The sequence below is a fragment of the Salvelinus fontinalis genome, chromosome 30, assembly GCF_029448725.1.
Source record: "Salvelinus fontinalis isolate EN_2023a chromosome 30, ASM2944872v1, whole genome shotgun sequence".
Classification (NCBI taxonomy): domain Eukaryota; kingdom Metazoa; phylum Chordata; class Actinopteri; order Salmoniformes; family Salmonidae; genus Salvelinus; species Salvelinus fontinalis.
In genome coordinates, this window is record NC_074694.1 from 13,079,042 (window position 1) to 13,099,874 (window position 20,833).

General features: G+C 42.1%; 1 non-coding gene across 1 annotated transcript; it reads right to left on the reverse strand.

Annotated features, from left to right (window-relative positions):
• Positions 1 to 225: 225 nt before the first annotated feature.
• Positions 226 to 341, reverse strand: LOC129829281 (U5 spliceosomal RNA). Its single transcript, XR_008755369.1, has one exon. It is a non-coding gene; the product is annotated as a U5 spliceosomal RNA (small nuclear RNA).
• Positions 342 to 20,833: the final 20,492 nt, after the last annotated feature.

Below are 20,833 nucleotides of genomic sequence, written 5' to 3' on the forward strand. Positions count from 1 at the left end.
TGCACACACTGTATATAGACTTTTTATATTTTATTATTGATCATATGTTTGTTAATTCCATGTGTAACTCTGTTGTTTGTGTTGCACAGCTTTATCTTGGCCAGGTCGCAGTTGTAAATGATAACTTGTTCTCAACTAGCCTGCCTGGTTAAATAAAGGTGAAATAAAAATATATAAGAAGAAATGGCAACATACAGAATATTATTAATATTAACAAGTGTAGGAAGCCCAGCCGTGAGGCCGGGCATCAAAAAATTAGTTGATACTCATAATGTTCCTCTCCACGGAAATCTTTAGTAAAAGGCGAAAGATTTATGCGATCTGAAGAGAAACCAGAGTGTACTACCGATTCGCTAACACCATTCACAGCCTGTTCTCGGCTTTACTATTCAGGATCATGGTTAATAAAAAATAATAAACATCAAAGCTCTATACTGCCGACAGTACACAGAAATATTACAGTCCACCATTGCAAATGAAGAGAGACGTTTGGTAAGTGTCATACTTTGCAACTTCATTATTTCTTCACGTAAACGAAATGCACGCTGGGCATTACACAAATCATTTCCTGGTTTGTCCCCTTCATTTGTTAATCTCATCTGTAACGGCTGTGTAATTTGAGCAAATAGGGAGAACTACATTGGCGTAACAGTTTAACTACCATCAAAAATCTATCAAACTCGGAAACGATGTTCAATTTGTAAATTTTGACAGGACGAAATTACAACGCTTCTACATGGAGCATGCGCAGTTGAGACCCTGCAAGCAACATCTTCACAAGCCAGGCGTGAGAAGCAGGAAGGGGTGTCAGCATGTAACCGTTGTGCTTTACAATTGCGTGTAATCACTCTGCAACAATGTATACATTTTGAAGACCAAACATAACTCCATGATGAACGTTTTGGTGTAAAATGGTATAACAACGTGTCTTAACAGGTGTTTGACTAGTGGATTACTCTACTACAGGTGATAGCCTATTGCCCTGAAAACCACAGCGAAGTATAGTATGAAGCTCACTAGCCTTACAGAGAAGTCTACCCAAATCACCTAAACATTCCAAGGCAAGACTGATTACTGTACGGCGATGACGATGTACATGAACTAATTTCCTCGGTTTCTCCCCACAAACAAATTATTTGCTACCTATAATATCACTAAAGCGAGTTAACATTGTATTTTTAAGACATTTTGTTATAACAAACACCATAGTCTGGTTACTATTAGGCTATAATTTATTTGGATACGTTTACCTCTTGTATTTCGTTGGTTTGGTATCGCAAAACCTGTTACCACGGCTGGCATGGCACATAGGTGATTGCGCGCAACTGAAATCACAAGGTGCGCGCCTTTGATTATTTGTTTAAAAAAATGTCAGAGATTGTGATAGCACTGTTCATTAAGAATGTACCAGTTTAAGTGAGCGAATAGGTTATGGCTGGTCTTTTAAGATGCCCCTTTCCCATAGTTGTTTGGTAAAGTAAAAAAAAATTGTTATCCACTCCCACCGAAATGTAAGTTTAGCCTATGTAATGTTTATGGCAAAATGTGTTTATTTCATTAGACAATATACATTGAGGATCCATCTTGACAGTGGACATTCTCACCAAGACCTGTTCTAGTAGCCTCACTGTAGTCTAATCTATCCAAGGGGGGTTGTCAATACTCTATCAAATTGGCTGTATTGAGAATACCCTAGCCTTAAAGGTATTTTTTGTCTAGCTAGCTAGCGAGATGTCTTTCTTCCTTTACCAACAATGCTTTATAATTAAGTCCCGTTTTATCTGTGTCTTTACAATAGTGACAGGTTATTGTAGTGCAGTGAACCGGCACTATTTAGTTAGACTGCTGCAGTCAGTTTAGCCAAATCTATCCCTGAACCAATCAGATATCAACATGAAGTCAAGGTTTAGCTAGTTCAGAAACATTAAAGTTAACACTTTTCATGTTTTCACCTCCAGGTGACGCGAGATAGGAGCAGTATCTGACTGGACTGAAGCTTGAACCCAGATAGAGACACACACATCAAATTTACATTTACATTATTTAGCAGACGCTCTTATCCAGAGCGACTTAAAAATTGGAAAGTTCATACATATTCATCCTGGTCCCCCCGTGGGGAATGAACCCACAACCCTGGCGTTGCAAGCGCCATGCTCTACCAACTGAGCCACACGGGACCGTGTAAATGTTATTAAAATGTTATTTGTCACATGTGCCGAATACAACGGGTGTAGACGTTGCCGTGAAATGATAACTTACAAGCCCTTAACCAACAATGCAGTAAAATAAATAGAGTTAATCAAATATTTACTATATAAATGAAAGTTAAAAAAACAATCAAAAAGCAACACAAGAAATGTACATAACAATAACGAGGCAATATACAGGGGGTACCGGTACTGAGTCAATGTGGAGGCTATATACAGGGGGTACCGGTACTGAGTCAATGTGGAGGCTATATACAGGGGGTACCGGTACTGAGTCAATGTGGAGGCTATATACAGGGGGTACCGGTACTGGGTCAATGTGGAGGCTATATACAAGGGGTACCGGTACTGAGTCAATGTGGAGGCTATATACAGGGGGTACCGGTACAGAGTCAATGTGGAGGCTATATACAGGGGGGTACCGGTACTGAGTCAATGTGGAGGCTATATACAGGGGGTACCGGTACTGAGTCAATGTGGAGGCTATATACAGGGGGTACCGGTACTGGGTCAATGTGGAGGCTATATACAAGGGGTACCGGTACTGAGTCAATGTGGAGGCTATATACAGGGGGTACCAGTACTGAGTCAATGTGGAGGCTATATACAGGGGGTACCGGTACTGAGTCAATGTGGAGGCTATATACAGGGGGTACCGGTCCTGAGTCAATGTGGAGGCTATATACAAGGGGTACCGGTACTGAGTCAATGTGGAGGCTATATACAGGGGGTACCGGTACTGAGTCAATGTGGAGGCTATATACAGGGGGTACCGGTACTGAGTCAATGTGTAGGCTATATACAGGGGGTATCGGTACTGAGTCAATGTGGAGGCTATATACAGGGGGTACCGGTACAGAGTCAATGTGGAGGCTATATACAGGGGGTACCGGTACTGAGTCAATGTGGAGGCTATATACAGGGGGTACCGGTACTGAGTCAATGTGGAGGCTATATACAGGGGGTACCGGTACTGAGTCAATGTGGAGGCTATATACAGGGGGTACCGGTACTGAGTCACTGTGGAGGCTATATACAGGGGGTACCGGTACTGAGTCAATGTGCAGGGGTACAGGTTACTCAAGGTAATTTGTGAAGTGACTATGCATAGATAATAAACAGCGAGTAGTAACAGTGTAAAAAGAAAGGGGGGGGAGGGGTCAATGTAAATAGTCCGGGTGGCCATTTGGTTAGGTTAAACCACCTAAACATTCCAAGGAGTCTTATAGCTTGGGGGTAGAAGCTGTTAATGAGCCTTTTGATCCAAGACTTGGCGTTCCGGGTACCGCTTGCCGTGTGGTAGCAGAGAGAACAGTCTATGACTTGGGTGACTGGAGTCTTAGACACTTTTTGGGGCCTTCCTCTGACACCACCTAATATATAGGTCCTGGATGGCAGGAAGCTTGGCCCCAGTGATGTACTGGGCCGTAAGCACTACCCTCTGTAGCCTGGTTCCTCTCTAGGTTTCTTCCTAGGTTTTGGCCTTTCTAGGGAGTTTTTCCTAGCCGCCGTGCTTCTACACCTGCATTGCTTGCTGTTTGGGGTTTTAGTTTGGGTTTCTGTACAGCACTTCGAGATATTAGCTGATGTACGAAGGGCTATATAAAATAAATAAAATAAAATAAACTTGATTTTATTTGTAGCGCCTTACGGTCAGATGCCCAGCAGTTGCCATACCAGGCGGTAATGCAATTGGTCAGGATGCTCTCGATGGTGCGGCTGTAGAACATTTTGAGGATCTGGGGACCAATGCCAGATCCTCAAAATCTGCGTCTCTGTGTGTGGAGTAATGGTGGTCTAGAGTTTTTTTTCCCTCTGGTTGCACATTTGACATGCTGGTAGAAGTGAGGTAAAACGGATTTAAGTTTGCCTCCATTAAAGTCCCCGGCCACTAGGAGCACCGCTTAAGGATGAGCATTTTCCTGTTTGCTTATGGCCTCGTTGAGTGCGGTCTTATTCTCAGCATCGGTTTGTGGTGGTAAATTGACGGCTACAAATAATATAGATGTGAACTCTCTTGGTAGATAGTGTGGTCTACAGGTTATCATGAGGTATTCTACCTCAGGCGAGCAATACCTCGAGACTTCTTTAATATTAGACATTGCGCACCAGCAGTTATTGACAAATAGACACACACCCCCGCCCCTCGTTTTACCAGACATAGCTGCTCTGTCCTGCCAAAAAACGGAGAAGCCAGCCAGCTCCATATTATCCATGTCATTGTTCAGCCAAGTCTCGGTGAAACATAAGATATTACAGTTTTTAATATCCCGTTGGTAGGATAGTCTTAATCGTAGATTGTTCAGTTTGTTTTCCAACGATTGCACGTTGGCCAATAATAGAGGGTAGTGGTGGTTTACCCACTCGCTGACGAATTCTCACACAAGGCACCCAGACCTCCGCCCTCTGTATTTCCGTCTTTTCTTCACGTAAATGAGAGGGATTTGGGCCTGGTCTCTGAGAAGCAGTATATCCTTGGTGTCGGACTCATTAAAGAAAAAATCTTCATCCAGTTCGAGGTGAGTAATCGCTGTTCTGATGTCCAGAAGCTCTTTTCAGTCATAAGAGACAGTAGCAGCAACATTATGTACAAAATGAGCTCCAAAAAAATGCGAAATAGCACAGTTGGTTAGGAGCCCGTAAAACGGCAGCCATCTCCTCCGGCGCCATTCCGGAGAAGGTACAGACACATGCATACGCATACATTGTGATATTCTTGTATGGGGGTATCAAACATTTTATATTGTAGATATGTAGTGGTGTCATAATCTTATATGATGTACTGTTTTAGCTTTTGTTTTTATGTAATGTTAAGTGCTTTAATATGTTTGGACCCCAGGAAGAGTAGCTGCTGCCTTGGCAGCAACTAATGGGGATACGTGAAAAATACAAATAGGAGCTGTATCTGACTGGACTGAAGCTTGAACTTATTCATTTAATTAATTGATTGGATTTATGTACTTATAAACCCACTGTTGTTATGCTATTGCCCATCCACGTCCTTGAGTCCATATGCTGCTCCAAGATCTCGAGGGTCAAGAGTCGGAAGGGCAGGCCAAGCAGCAGGACGATGAGTGGAGAAAGAGGAACAAGATGGTGTGGGGATGATAGGCATGTCCTACACTGCTGTACCCCTCTACATACTCTACTGCCAGGTAGGACCAGAACCATATATTTAGAGATTATGGACATTAAAGGTTTCTGCATTATGATGTATTTACATGACACTGTAATTCAAAATGGCATCCATGTTAAAATATCTGGCTCTGGGATGGGTAGGAGATAGTGAGATATAGTGTTTGATACAGTAGTACTGTAAGTAAGAATTTGTTCTTAACTGACTTGCCTAGTTAAATAAAGGTAAAAATATATATAAAAAAAGAGGTTACAATATGCAAGAGGCCTGTTCTTGCCTGCCACTGCAAAGGTGCCTGGGGGGAAATTGGAGGAGCTCAAAGCTTGTCCAAAACAAACAGTTAACCTCTCAACCCTGAGTTAGCACAAGCTAACTAACATATCAACATTTAGAAATACTTTTCATTGTGTTTCCTTCCACACACACATGTATCTACTGCAGTAATCCCTGCCTGTTCCCTAAAGAGCGCGCATACACACACACCACGGTAGTCCAGCCAACCAGCCAGCCCAGGGGAAGCCCTTGCTGTGTTCAGCAGTGATCCCCTGTTTCCTAAAACACACACACGTTTGTTATAAATAGGCTAGCCAACCAACTGTCAGGGGAAGCCCTCACTAAATGGTGACTCGGGGTTGAGAGGTTAAACTCCTCCAATTTCCCTCCAGGATCTCTTTCAGGCACCTCCAGTAACCTTTGCAGTGGCAGGCAAGAATAGGCCCCTTGAGTATGGTAGCCTCTTTTTTTTTTCTTTTTTTTTTTTAAGTCAGTAAAGAACAAATTATTACTTACATTGACAGCGAACAGTGGGTTATCTGCCTTGTTCAGGGGAAGAACGACAGATTTTTACCTTGTCAGCTCGGAGATTTGATCCAGAAACCTTTCGGTTACTGGCACCAGTCATTTTTCACTGGGTTAGCTGAGGGGTGGCTTGGTTGCTATGTAGGGGTGGCTTGGTTGCTATGAAGGGGTGCTTGCAATATATGGTGTACATGCCTGGACACGTACATTATTTTCTTGGGGGTGCTAAAGGGGATGCTAGACCTATTCTTGGGGGTGCTAAAGGGGATGCTAGACCTATTCTTGGGGGTGCTAAAGGGGATGCTAGACCTATTCTTGAGGGGGGCTTCAGCACCATCAAGCCCCTCCCTGAAGCCACCCATGCCTGTTACAGCTGCCCCCAATAAGCCAATATAGAATTCGACTTCCTGAATTCAGATGATGAAACTAGTCATTTTCTGATTTAACCTTATCGATGTACAAGCAACAATAATTTTAAAAACTTTGGTCACCCTACATTGAACTGGTTTCATCCAAATATAATTTGATGAACCACATGATTTTGACTGTTCAAGGCCTTTAAGTGTGTGTTTATTGCCGTTTAACTGTATCCTATGCCTGCCATCCATAAAGATTGCCCCTCAGGAATGAATTAAGTTAACTTGCATTGACCCGAATTTATGCTTTTTTGTGATTCCTGTTTTATAAACAGGATTTTTTTATAATGCCAGGATGTCATCTATGAATTCACTGCACACTATTGAGGAGAGAATCGTCTTTTCAGACTCACCTTGAGTTTGACAGCAGCTGGGAATCACATAAGGGAATGCAGTGGACCAAAATGAACGAATGACAGGGAACAACCCAATGGTGGAAAGATGCATGCATAAAGATGGCGGCCTCCATGTGTAACGGATGTGAAATGGCTAGCTAGTTAGCGGGTACGCGCTACTAGCGTTTCAATCAGTTACGTCACTTGCTCTGAAACCTACAAGTAGTGTTGCCCCTTGCTCTGCAAGGGCCGCGGCTTTTGTGGAGCGATGGGTAACGACGCTTCGTGGGTGACTGTTGTTGATGTGTGCAGAAGGTCCCTGGTTCGCGCCCGTGTCGGGGCGAGGGGACGGTTTAAAGTTATACTGTTACACATGCACTTACCACAAATTCCTTTTTTTGTTAAGTTCGCCGTATTGTAGATTGCTCTCTATTACTAATTTATTGTATTATACATTAGCACAGTAGTAAACTTGATCCCAATTCTAATTCCAAGACGCCGGCAATTTGAGAAAGTGAAAAAGTAGATGGTGCATTGAATCACACAGTCACCGTAGTTTAAAACTCAGTGGATAGTGCTAAAACAATGAGGTCATATCTGAATTCTACCATCTTTATGCACATTCCCCATTGCACATTAGATCATCTCAGTATGCCTAGTATGTTGATATTTCTTACTTAGTGCATACATTTTTACTAAACAGTATGTTGTAAATAGAAAATACTGGTTGTATGATAAGTACAGAGTATATACTTTTAGTAACCAGTAGGCAAGACAGATTTCGGACACAGAAGCATTTTATTAATTGTGCTGTCAATGTTCACTTGAACGAAGTGTAAAGGACATTGTGCTGCTTGCTTAGCGACTAGCGCTTCCTCCTAATGTGTCTCATACAGAGGCTCGAACCCAGGACCTCTGCCTTCGCAGACACACATGAATGCCCTCCTGTCTAACCCAGTCGCGTCACCGAAAAGCTATTCAGCAGTGCAAGTGGAGACACTTCAGGCCGAGGAGTGTTTTTCACAGATCCCGATCTACCATGTCATGTATTTGCTAACAGTACACTTATCCACATTTACCAGAGGGTTCAGATTGCAAAGTTAGAGGCTAGCAAACGTTGTAAGCATGCCAAACACATAGCCGAGGCTTCAGACTAATGAGAGGGCTATAAATATAATCCACAGTGGTGGGAAGAGTTGGAATGAAAGCCAAACAGTCAGTCAAAACAGACTAAATACATGGTGTCAGAATGCAGTTTTTGGCGCAGTATGCCCACTCAATTCAAACTGAAATTGTTTTAGATGAGCTAGCTAGATAAAACAGTGCTGACAATTCCCTTTTACATAGCTGACAATTCCCTTTTACATAGCTATCTAAATTATACAATCATAATTTTGTCTATATTGATGCTGTTACAATAAACTAAAAGATGGATAAACAAATAATTTGTTAAACCATGATGCGATGTATGACAGGATTGGATGTTGCATGCAATTTCAATGTTTGAGTTGCTTTGTGTATCAGCCAATTTGCTTCACATTATCTCATTGTAACACTGCATCCAAGTTGCTTGACATAGGCGTTTCAAAGAATTGTCAGTCAACCAGAGGAGGCTGGTGGAAGGAGCAATAGGAAGACAGGCTCATTGTAATGGCTGGAATGGAATATATGGAATGGTTTCAAACACATCAAACATATGGAAACCATGTGCTTGACTCCATTTCATTAATTCCATTACAACCATTACAAGGAGCCTGTTCTCCTAAATCTCCTCCCACCAGCCTCCACTGCTAGTCAACATGAGCTTTCTGCCCAGTCAGCCTATTAGCACCCCGCTCGCTCTGTCTGTCTTTTCAGTTTCACAAATTCAAAGCATTTTTATCAGGAAGATATTTTGGTTAGTCAAAAGGCTATTTTACATGGGAATCAGAGTGACTGTGTGGCACCTTTAACACTGAAATGTGTGAACCCCTACAGACACTGGATCAGTGTTAAATTTAACACTGAAGAATTTGTTGTGTAGGCCTGGTCTACAATTTCATTTAGGCTAGAGTTACAGATAGTGTGTGTGTGTGTGTGTGTGTGTGTGTGTGTGTGTGTGTGTGTGTGTGTGTGTGTGTGTGTGTGTGTGTGTGTGTGTGTGTGTGTGTGTGTGTGTGTGTGTGTGTGTGTGTGTGTGTGTGTGTGTGTGTGTGTGTAAATCAACTCCAGTCGCATCCTTCTCAAAACCCATTGGGAGAGAAGGACAGAGGGGAGGAACCTTGGTCTGCTCTTCCAATGGCTTTTGAGAGTCTAGGAAGGAGGGAAAGTTACTTTTGGAGTTGATCACACAATTAGAACTTCATGAGAGAGTGTCTAGCTGGAATCACATTCAGCTATGTCAGTTCTTAATGATTATGAAACCATAATTCGGAGGTTAGTAGAGGAATTAGGATACACATGTAGCGAAGTGAAACATGTTCTGGAGACGCAATACGGAATTGAGAGGGGAGCTAGCACTTCGTCCATCTATCAATTCTGCGCTGCACGAGATATACATCGCTATGACTACTCACGACTTGGAAGAGAAGGTGTAAATGCTATCGTTGCAGCCGTCACTAGAAGTGGACCAGTTTGTGGCAGGAAGGTCATGACAGGTATGCTAAGAGCTGCTGGCTTCAGGTTGGGAGAGAGAAGCGTCAGACAGGCACAGATACTGATGAAACCAGTCTACACTCAAATGCGAAGAGAGGGCACCGCCAGCCAGATGAATCCTCATGTGTACCCTGCAGAATATGTGGGACAACAACTTTACATGGATCAAAATGAGAAGCTCAATGATTTTGGTGTAACTGAAGTTCTGGCATCTGACAGTTTCAGCGGCAAAATTTTGGGGTTTTCAGTAATGCCAATCAAGAACAACCTGACTATTTATGATGAGATCTACAGAGACATCTGTCTGAAACACGGCTTGTTCGATCAGTTAAGTGTTGACTACGGTAAGGAATTCTACCTGTGTCTATACCAGCAAGACAACCTCCAAGCACATCGCACCAATATCAACAGGCCCCCTTACATTCAGAGTGAATCCAGACAGAATCCAGAAGCAGAGAGAAAGTGGGTTGAAATCAATGCCAGGGTAAATGACCCCATCAAGCACGCACTATGCAGCATGACAAACGATGGTTTGTTGGACATTGATGACCTGTGTACCAAGTTCTGTGTCTCCTCATTTGCAAGAAGATGCTGCACAACTGGAATAGAAAACTTAATTCCAGCATGGAATGCCCATACCATTTCCCGCCAAGGCATTCCAGATGTTTTGTTTGCCAACCACCTAAAGGCAGCAAGAATCACTCAAGATCTCCTCCCTCCAGCCAACGTTCTGGCAGCAGATTACATCAGACACGGAGGAAGCCTTACCCACCCCAAGGTCTTCGGGAACGACCCCCTTGATGGCCAGCTTGACCTTCAGCAACAGAGAGAGGACATCTTCTCAACTCATTATCCTTCTTTTGAGAACATATTTTACAGTGCAGTTAATGGCCATTATAAAGTTTTTAAAGATGCTCTTCTGACCTACATTGACATAACTCACAGAATGAGTTAAAAGCAAAGTGACATTTGGAACATATGGCAAAAGACAATAGGCTACACAGGCAAATTTCCAGCAGTGGGAAAATAACTAAAATGTTGTTATTGAGTGTCAGTTGTTGAGTACTTAGACCTGTAGGCCTTTCTAACACCCTACCTGACAAATATAGTATAATACTATTAGAAAACTGTGCCTAAAAAGTTGTTACGAGGAACATTTTGATCTGTTCTTAAATATTTAATTTCACCTCGGAGAGCACCACTGCTGCCCCTCTTGGTCTCTCGAACACGGAGGAAGATAGGCCTCAGTTTATCCTCAGTTGGGGATCCTGAGTGGCGCAGCAGTCTAAGGCACTGCATAGCAGTGTTAGAGGTGTCACTACAGACCAGGTTCAATCACGGGCTGTATCTCAACTGGCCGTGATCAGGAGTCCCATAGGGCGGCGCACAATTGGCCCAGCCTCGTCCGAGTTAGGGAATGGTTTGGCCGGGGTAGAATTTGTTCTTAACTGACTGTCGAGTTAAATAAAGGTTTAAAAAAAACGACCCCAGATTAGCCTACTCATAAGGGGAACCAAAAGCTGACCGCTATGACTTAGGCTATCTGTGAAGTATGGCTCGTAATACATATTTGCATCCTTTTGGAATCCAGCCGTCATCATCGAAACCGCCCGTAGAGGGTTAAACGTATAGGCTAGTAAAAAGGGAATTAGAATATCAACAAAACAGACTAACCGAAATGCTTGCAATATGAGGACCTTATACAGATTTTCCAAAGTAGGCGAATGTAAAAACAAAGTATATTTTCACACAATTAAACAAACATTTTAGTGCAAGCCATGTATCTGTGATTTGTTCAAGGATGGGAGGAAAGAAGGATGCATACAGGTAGGATCTTAATTTGAGCCAGTTTGCTACAGCAAATGTATATTTTTGTAGGTGTTGATACATTTTTCGTCAGGGCAAATCAAGTCTGAAATGTCTAAGTGGAAATTACACACTTTACAAGCATTTTTAAACTCAAATACACTACAAGTTTGCATTTCCTGCTGTGCAGGAAAATTCTCAGCAACAAAAGAGTGATCAAATTAATATCCTACATCTGTAGGGCCTAGGCTATCCCAAAAGAGGGACACCGTCTCCACTATAGACGGTGCGTTTGTCTCAGCTATACCGCTAACTTACGCTACCATTTGACCACCGTACATAGAGGCCTAGACATATAGCTTATAATAATGCACCGTAAAATTGCTATCTCAGGTGGGGCTTTACCCGAAACCTAGGCCCCCTGCCCATGGTTATGCAAATACATCAAGTGATCCAACAGATTGTGTACAACATTATTGAGATGATTTGAAATATTAAAGTGAACTGTTATGACAGTTTGACATAAGTCCCTCGGCACATGGCTCTGTCCGAGGGATAAAATACAAAACTACAAAGCAGAGGCTCCTATCATCAGGTTTTCAGTCATCCCAGATATAAAAGCTGTCATAGAGGTCAAGGCTATTACTACAGTAGCAGTTAAACTGGACAACCTTCTATTCAACTCATTCATAGGCAGACAGAAATACTTTCCATTTTTTCCAGTGATTAAATCAGTCTTCCAATTGTGAGACTGGATGTTACATTTGTAAATACGTAAGTGGTGTTTCACTTCAAAACATTGATAATTGGTGGGGCCATGTAATGGATTGGTTTGTCACTTGTCCTGACTCTTCTAAACACTTGGCTAGAACCAGACATGGGCAGTATTTATGTTACATGTATTTGAAATACATGTTTTTAATTACTTTTGAGTATTTTGTCATTTGTATTTCACCGGCCTGAACTACATCCAATGTACAGGTAACTGCCAAAATGAAGGAAACACCAACATAAAGTGTGTTAATAGGGTGCTGGGCCACTTCGAGCCAGAACAGGTTCAATGCGCCTTGGCATAGATTCTAGAAGTGTCTGGAACTGTATTGGAGAGATGCGACACCATTCTTCCACGAGAGCTTCCATCATTTGGTGTTTTGTTGATGGTGGTGGAAAACGCTGTCTCAGGCGCCACTCCAGAATCTCCCATAAGTGTTCAATTGGGTTGAGATCTGGTGATTGAGACGGCCATGGCATATGATTTACATTGTTTTTATGCTTATCAAACTATTCAGTGACCACTCATGCCCTGTGGATGGCAGCATTGCCATCCTATGGGGCAATAACTATAGTAGCTATACTATGGTAGTATGGTACTATGGTAGCCAAAATAATGGCCTGCCCAGCATTTTTATACATGATGGAACGTTAATTGCTTAATTAACTCAGGAACTACACCTGTGTGGAAGCACATGCTTTCAATATGCATGTACATTTATCCCTCATTTACTCAATTGTTTCCATTATTTCAGCAGTTACCTGTATTTGGTAACAACATACTGTTGAGACCTGTAGTTTGTATTTTCAAAAATAAATTAAACTTACTTTTCTACACCATTTTTTTATAGCGATTCACAATGTTGTGGCATTGGTATCATGTAAACGTAAAAATGAACAAACCATGTTGAGTATTATTCTAATGAGCTCCTCTCCAGAAACAGGGCCAATAATAATACCCAGTGTGCTTTGCAATTTAAAAAAGTATAATATTCAGAACCCTTAACTCAATACTTTATTGAGGCACATTTAACTGCGATTACAACCTCGAGTCTTCTTGGGTATGATGCTACAACCTTGGCACACCTGTATTTGGGGAGTTTCTCCCATTCTTCTCTGCAGATCCTCTCAAGCTCTGTCGGGTTGGATAGGGAGCGTCGCTGCACAGCTATTTTCAGGTCTCTCCAGAGATATTGGATTGGGTTCAAATCCGGGCTCTGGCTGGGCCACTCAAGGACATTCAGAGACTTGTCCCGAAGCCACTCCTGCGTTGTCTTGTCTTTTATTTTTTCATTTTATTTAACTAGGCAAGTCAGTTAAGAACAAATTCTTATTTACAATGGCGGCCTACTGGGGAACAGTGAGTTACCTGCCTTGTTCAGGAGCAGAACGACAGATTTTTTACCTTGTCAGCTCTGTGATTCGATTTAGTCTAGCAACCTTTTGGTTACTGGCCCAACACTCTAACCACTAGTCTACCAGCCGCCCCCCGCTCTGGAGTAAGTTTTCATCAAGGATCTTTCTGTACTTTGTTCCGTTCATCTTTCACTCAATCCTGGCTAGTCTCCCAGTCTCTACCGCTAAAAAACATCCCCACAGCATGATGCTGCCATGCTTCCAAGATTGAACTCTTTGGCCTGACATGACGCTTGGCATTCAGAAGCTTGGCATTCAGGCCAAATAGTTCAATCTTGGTTTCATCAGACCAGAGAATCTTGTTTCTCATGGTCTGAGAGTCTTTAGGTGCCTTTTGGCAAACTCCAAGCGGGCTGTCATGTGCCTTTTACTGAGGAGTGGCTTCCATCTGGCCTGATTGGTGGAGTGCTGCAGAGATGGGAGAAAGTTCCAGAAGGACAACCATCTCCACAAAGGAACTCTGGAGCTGGGTCAGAGTGACCATCGGGTTCTTGGTCACCTCGCTGACCAAGGCCCTTCTCCCCCGATTGCTCAGTTTGGCCGGGCGGACAGTTCTAGGTAGTGTCTTGGTGGTTCCAAACTTCTTTCATTTTAGAATGATGGAGGCTACTGTGTTCTTCAGGACCTTCAATGCTACAGAAATGTTTTGGTACCCTTCCCCAGATCTGTGCCTCGACACGATCCTGTCTCGGAGCTCTACGGACAATTCCTTTGACCTCATGGCTTGGTGTTTGCTCTGACATGCATTGTCAACTGTGGGACCTTATATAGACAAGTGTGTGCCTTTCCAAATCATGTCCAATCAATTGAATTTACAACAGGTGGACTCCAATCAAGTTGTAGAAACATCTCAAGGATGGTCAATGGAAACAGGATGCACCTGAGCTCAATTTCAAGTCTCATTTACATAAGTATTCATACCCTTTGCTATAAGTATTTCTAAAAACCTGTTTTCGCTTTGTCATTATGGGGTATTGTGTGTAGATTGATGAGGATAAAAACAGATTTAATCCATTTCAGAATAAGGCTGTAACGTAACAAAATGTGCAAAAGTCAAGGAGTCTGAATACTTTTCAAATGCACTGTATATATTCCTGTGGAAGCTGGATGTATTTCTGGCACACCTGTTTCCGAACATGGGCTTGTAAATTATCTGTTGCTTTGGTATACAATACTTCTTGTTACTCTGCCATCGACTTTATTAGATCAAATTGGAGTTTCAAAAACGCAGCTCAAATGACGCAGGGTCATTAACCCCAAATGTCTTCAGGCTGCATGTATTTCTGACACCCAGTTTAGGAACATGGCAATGGTTGGAGTATGTCACTGACAGGGGGTAATTATTTGGACTACTTTTTGTAACTCTGCCATTTAATATGTTTGTCCAAAGATCTGTGAAACTTGCTGAAAAACAACACAGCTCCCCATTTTATCCAAATTTACTTAAACACTGCATGCTGAAAAAGTGAAAACCTAATAATCTATACTGTGGACCACAGAGAGATCCTGTACAGGCCAGCACATTATTATGACCTTATTAGTTGACCCATTAAGTCCTTACATTGGCAATCGTAATAGATTTACAGCGACATATGTGACCTGGATAATAAGATCTAAATGAACCAAGCCCAGCTCAGTTGTTTTATGGATCAATGCCACAGCATGTGACATTTCACATCTAGATTTAGACTGCTGATCTAGTTTCTGCTGTTCTGCTAACGACTAATGTACCCTGACCTGTTCACCGGACATGCTACCTTGTCACAGACTAGCCTAGGCAGCCGCTAGTTGGCGCTAGATCTGCACTATTGTCTAGGATTGATGTGCATTCTTCGGGTAATACACTTGTATCCCCCATGGACCGACTCGTACCTAAAGCATCCTCCATTAAGGCTGCAAAGGTATCATTTTCCTCCTTAACTAGCTTTAATGGCGAGCCTCTGGGGGAAAAAACGGGAAAGATATGTGCATTGTCTAAATAAAACAAATTTTTCCATCACCATTTTTAGATTTTCGTGCAACTTAGGATGTTGCACACCCTTGTCTGAAGGCGGTGTATACGACGGGTGTTTTACCGAAGTATGCGTAGAAGATAGTGCAGCTCTAGCGCCCACTATTGGCTGCCTAAGCTAGTCCCGGACCTGCTGTTTTGTCTCTCCCCTCCTCTCCCCCTCTTTCTCTCTCTCCCCCCTCTCTCTCTCCCCTCTCTCTCTCTCTCCCTCTCTCTCCCTATGAAAAGCCAACTGACATTTACTCCTGAGGTGCTGACCTGTTACACCCTCTATAACCACTGTGATTATTATTTGACACTGCTGGTCATCTTTGAACCTGTACACATCTTGAAGAACGATCTGGCCTAAATGGCCATGTAGTCTTATCTCCACCTGGCACAGCCAGAAGAAGACTGGCCACGCCTTGGAGCCGGGTTCCTCTCTAGGTTTTTTCATAGGTCCTTGCTTTTCTAGGGAGTTTTTCCTAGCCACTGTGCTTCTACTTCTGGATTGCTTGCTGTTTGTGGTTTTAGGCTGGGTAAGCACTTTGACAACTGCCGATGTAAAAAGGGCTTTATAAAATACATTTGATTTGATTGAACTGGCTGTGACATTTTGATGGATTGTATCATGTGCTCAGTTGGCATATAAGTGAGGGGAACACATCCCCCCTTTAATTCCAGAGGGCTATTTTGTCACCCCCCATCATTTTCAATCAACCTAATGAGCCACTTAGTTCATAGAACCGCGATTACGATACAAGCTAAATGTGGTTGTCAACATGTTTTCTTCCAACAAATTTGCATCTAATTTTTAAAGGTTGGAGCTATCAGTTATTCCCTTACAGTCACGACTCTCAGGAACACGTGCATGCCTTCTCTTTCCCTCTAAGACGCTCACATGCCACACAGGACACGTTAGAAGGGACCGTGACAAAATCACATTTGATAGCACTGCAGGGGCTGCATCCACAAAGAGTCTCCCAGTAGAAGATTGGTGGTAAGTGCTGAGAGTAGAAACATTTCACTCATACTCTAATAAGTAAAAATAAAAGCTATGCATGAAGCCTCTTAGTCCTAAGAGTTTCAGCAAGTCGATCGATATTTAGGAGATCTCATGAGCTGTCCTAACAAATCCAGGCTGTATCACATCCGGCAGTGATTGGGAGTCCCATAGGGTGGCGCAGAACTGGCCCAGCGTCATCCGGGTTTGGCCGTCATTGTAAATAAGAATGTGTTAACTGACTTGCCTAGTTAAATAAAGGTTTAAAAAAAAAAAACGTTTTAAGTTACCAGCAGGTGTCTTGATAATGCAGTGAGTCCGTGGTTCCTGCGACACATGCAATTGTGTTGGAGTTGTTGAAATAATGTTTTTATATTTCTATGATCAATCCATAAATAATCTAGATCTATATACAACAGTATGTCTTGTGCTTTAAAAAAAATATTTTTCTATTTATTTTATCTCCTTTTCTCCCTAACTTTTGTGGTATCCAATCGCTAGTAATTACTATCTTGTCTCGTCGCTACAACTCCCGTACGGGCTCGGGAGAGACGAAGGTCGAAAGCCGTGCATCCTCCGAAGCACAACCCAACCAAGCCGCACTGCTTCTTAACACAGCGCGCCCCTAACCCGGACGACGCTAGGCCAATTGTGCGTCGCCCCACGGACCCCCGGTCGCGGCCGGCTGCGACAGAGCCTGGGCGCGAACCCAGAGACTCTGGTGGCGCAGCTAGCACTGCGATGCAGTGCCCTAGACCACTGCGTCACCCGGGAGGCCATGTCTTGCGCTTTTGACAATGACTTCACAAGGCCTATTTCAAATGATATGCCTAAATACTTAGAACCACTAGGCTAATAAATAAACATGTTTTTCTTTCGATTATTTCATTACCTACATCGTGCTATTTCATGTTATCCCTTTTGAGCGCAACATCGTTGTTAAACAATATTCCTAAATTGGGCATGCCTAGGAGTTGGGCAATTGAAGACATCTAGAGTTTATGTTAAATGTGATTGTGTTCGATGAAAATGACAGACCTTTGAAACGTTGTATGCAACATTATCGGCAAGTGACTTGATAAACGGGAGTTAAGTTGTTAAACGGGGTGCCAAGTGTGTTGATATAATGGTAACATTGTCAAAATCCCGCTTTTAACAACCATCAGAATTGGTTAAATAAAGGTCATGCATGCCAACAAATTAGGCAAAAATCTGGCAAAATGTATATCAAATGTTTTACCATGTAACATTCACCTTGGTTGTCTGAACCATGCCATAGAATTCACAGCGGGTGATGCCTCATCGCGATTGGTTATTCATTTGCAACAATGTCAATGAGCGTCGTCACTATCTTTCCTTGGCAGTACCTCAAACTTTCGTGATTACCAGCTGAAAAACCTGTATGCATTGATTTTACTCCTGGACTCAGAGTTTGTCTGTGCAGTGTCTTAACGTCATCCTAAAACCTACTCTGAGCTGGGAGTTTTTTTCTTCTTGATGAAACAGGTTTTAACAGGATTCCTAGGACCTTTTCTGAGATGCATTGTGGATACGGGCCAAGATCGTTTTTACACACACACACATTTATTACCAGATGATCCTAGTACCTGTCTGATGCATTTAAATTACTAGACACCATAAATCCTTCAGATTAAAATATGGGCTACCTAATTTGACATATCTTTGTGTGTTATTTAGTGCATTTATTGAGGTAATGGCAGTAATACGCACATGTTGATTTTGTCTATCCTACCAGACACGTTCATGACACACAGGTTAAAATACCAAAACCAAATGTGAACCACAAATCAAAACACACATGAAACATTCATGGACATTTAGCTAGCTTACTGTTGCTAGCTAATTTGTCCTAGGAGATAAACATTAGGTTGTTATTTTACCTGAAAATATAAGAAACCTGCACACTGCTCTTGTTAGTATCACTGCTCTTTATTAAGATTTACTTTTTTTGCTGGATCTTTGTAGAATTTTTACCCGTTTTTAGTCATACAAAATCATGTGTTCTCTACTCTGACAATTAATCCACAGATAAAAAGGGAAACCTAGTTTGTTTTCTTTAATCTCTCCTTGTCACGTTCCTGACCGGTTTTCTGTTATTTTGTATGTGTTTGACGGTCAGGGCGTGAGTTTGGGTGGGTAGTCTATGTTATGTGTTTCTATGTTGGTTAAAGGAGTGACCTGATATGGCTCTCAATTAGAGGCAGGTGGTTTTCATTTCCTCTGATTGAGAGCCATATTAAGGTAGGTGTTTTCACACTGTTTGTTGTGGGTGGTTGTCTCCTGTGTCTGTGTCAGTGTATGTTACGCCACACGGGACTGTTTTTGGTTTTGTTTGTTTGTTTGTTTGTTTGTTTGTTTGTTTGTTTGTTTGTTTGTTTGTTTGTTTGTTTGTTTGTTTGTTTGTTTGTTTGTTTGTTTGTTTGTTTGTTTGTTTGTTTGTTTGTTTGTTCGTTCGTTCGTTTTATGTAGTCAGTTTTCCTGTTATTGCGTTCTTCGTGTTTCATGTAAGTTCGTCGTCCAGGTCTGTCTACGTCGTTTATTGTTTTGTATTTTTGTTCAAGAGTTTTTCGTCTTCGTCTGTTTGTTGTAAATAAATAATATGTCGAACTACAACGCTGCATTTTGGTTCAATCCCTGCAATCCCTCCTCTTCATCCGAAGAGGAGGAGGAAAGCCGTTACACTCCTACATCTTTCTTCATGTACTTCTTCTGTGGATTTTATATCGTGGTTGACAACCAACTTTAAACTGCATTACCACAACCAATTGGAGTGTGGCCTTCTTCGTCTTTCGTCTTCTTTGCAGTTTAACGGCGGTTGGCATCCAATATGTTGAATTACCGCCCCCAACTGGACTATAATATAAATCCAGTTTACTTTGTATGTAACATCTGCTTCCAACTCACACCCTCAAACACGTAGATCCCCTGAACGCAGCTCACTCCAGATCCCAATCACCTGAATTCTAATCACCTGTTCACACACCTGTATGTCATTACATTATTTAGTTCAGTTCTTTGCACTCCATCACTGTGAGCTATTGTTTATTTTGTGACACGTCTTTCAGAGCGCTGGGTTGCCTGTGATTTATGCATTCTGTGTATGATAGATTTGCCTGCCTCACTAACAACGCCTTTTGCCTATTCCCTGCCTGTACTTTAGCCTACGGATTGTCTGTTATCAACCTATTGCCTGATCTCCTGGACTATGTTGCTAGCCTTTTCCCTGCCTGTAATGTTGCCCTTTTGGACCCCCTGTGTATGACCTTCTGCCTGCCCCTGGACCCAGCTACCTGCCTCCTCCTGTGGTCCTTTGCAATAAACACCTGCTGTGCCCTGCACTTGAAACCAGCTCTCTGTCTCCCCTCGTGCTCATTACATTGTGATACAAGGTGGAAAAGGTCAATTTAAAAAACACCCTTCCAACTAACCCTAAACTAATTAAAAACTCATGGGACACCACCACTCAACAGACCTTGTAACTCTTCAGAAGTCAAATCTCGTATACTCAAATACATCTCTGCAGCTGCCATCACAACATCTATTTTCTGTGATTTACGTTCCATTTCTGCGGTACAGTTGATAACTATTGGTAAGAATGCTAACTCTCTTTCAATCACCCAAGTGGATATATGCTTGTCAAAATCAATCAGTAGATGGCCGAGGTGAGACTTGCAGCGTGTCAAGCGTCTAAAATACTGGCTATGCGGACGCACGTGAGCAGTTTGGATGAAATTATTGAATAACATGTATGTGTAAATGTATTTTACAATGCTATCGCACACAATATGGTCAACATGTAAGTTTCATCAAATCATTTTTACACATTTCTGTCTTATACCCCAGGTGTCCTGAAATAGAGAAGAAAAAAGCTTGATTGCCCATGTTAGTACGATCATAAAACAATGAAATGTCTTAGGGTAGAAGATATACATTTTGGGGGTGTGTTTTGAATAAAAAAAAGAAAAAGAAAAATACCCAAACGATCCCCAGAGGAAGAAGTTTAAGAAATGCTGAAAGAAACCATGTTTCCTAGCTTGAAAGCAAGTGTAAGCAGACTGGGGCCAGTAAAGGACTTAAACTCATAAAAACATGAAAAGGATAGCCTATATCAAATAATGTATTTTTCGCAAATAAAATGCTTTCATAGAAGTTATAGAAATGGATAGAAAGATTTCACAACAATTTAACATTTTGGAGATATGTTTTACACAAAGACACCTGGAACCAACTCAGTGGCCTTGTGGTTAAAGTGTCCACCCTGATTCCTACCATGTGACTTGATGCCTCTATGCTTGGCACT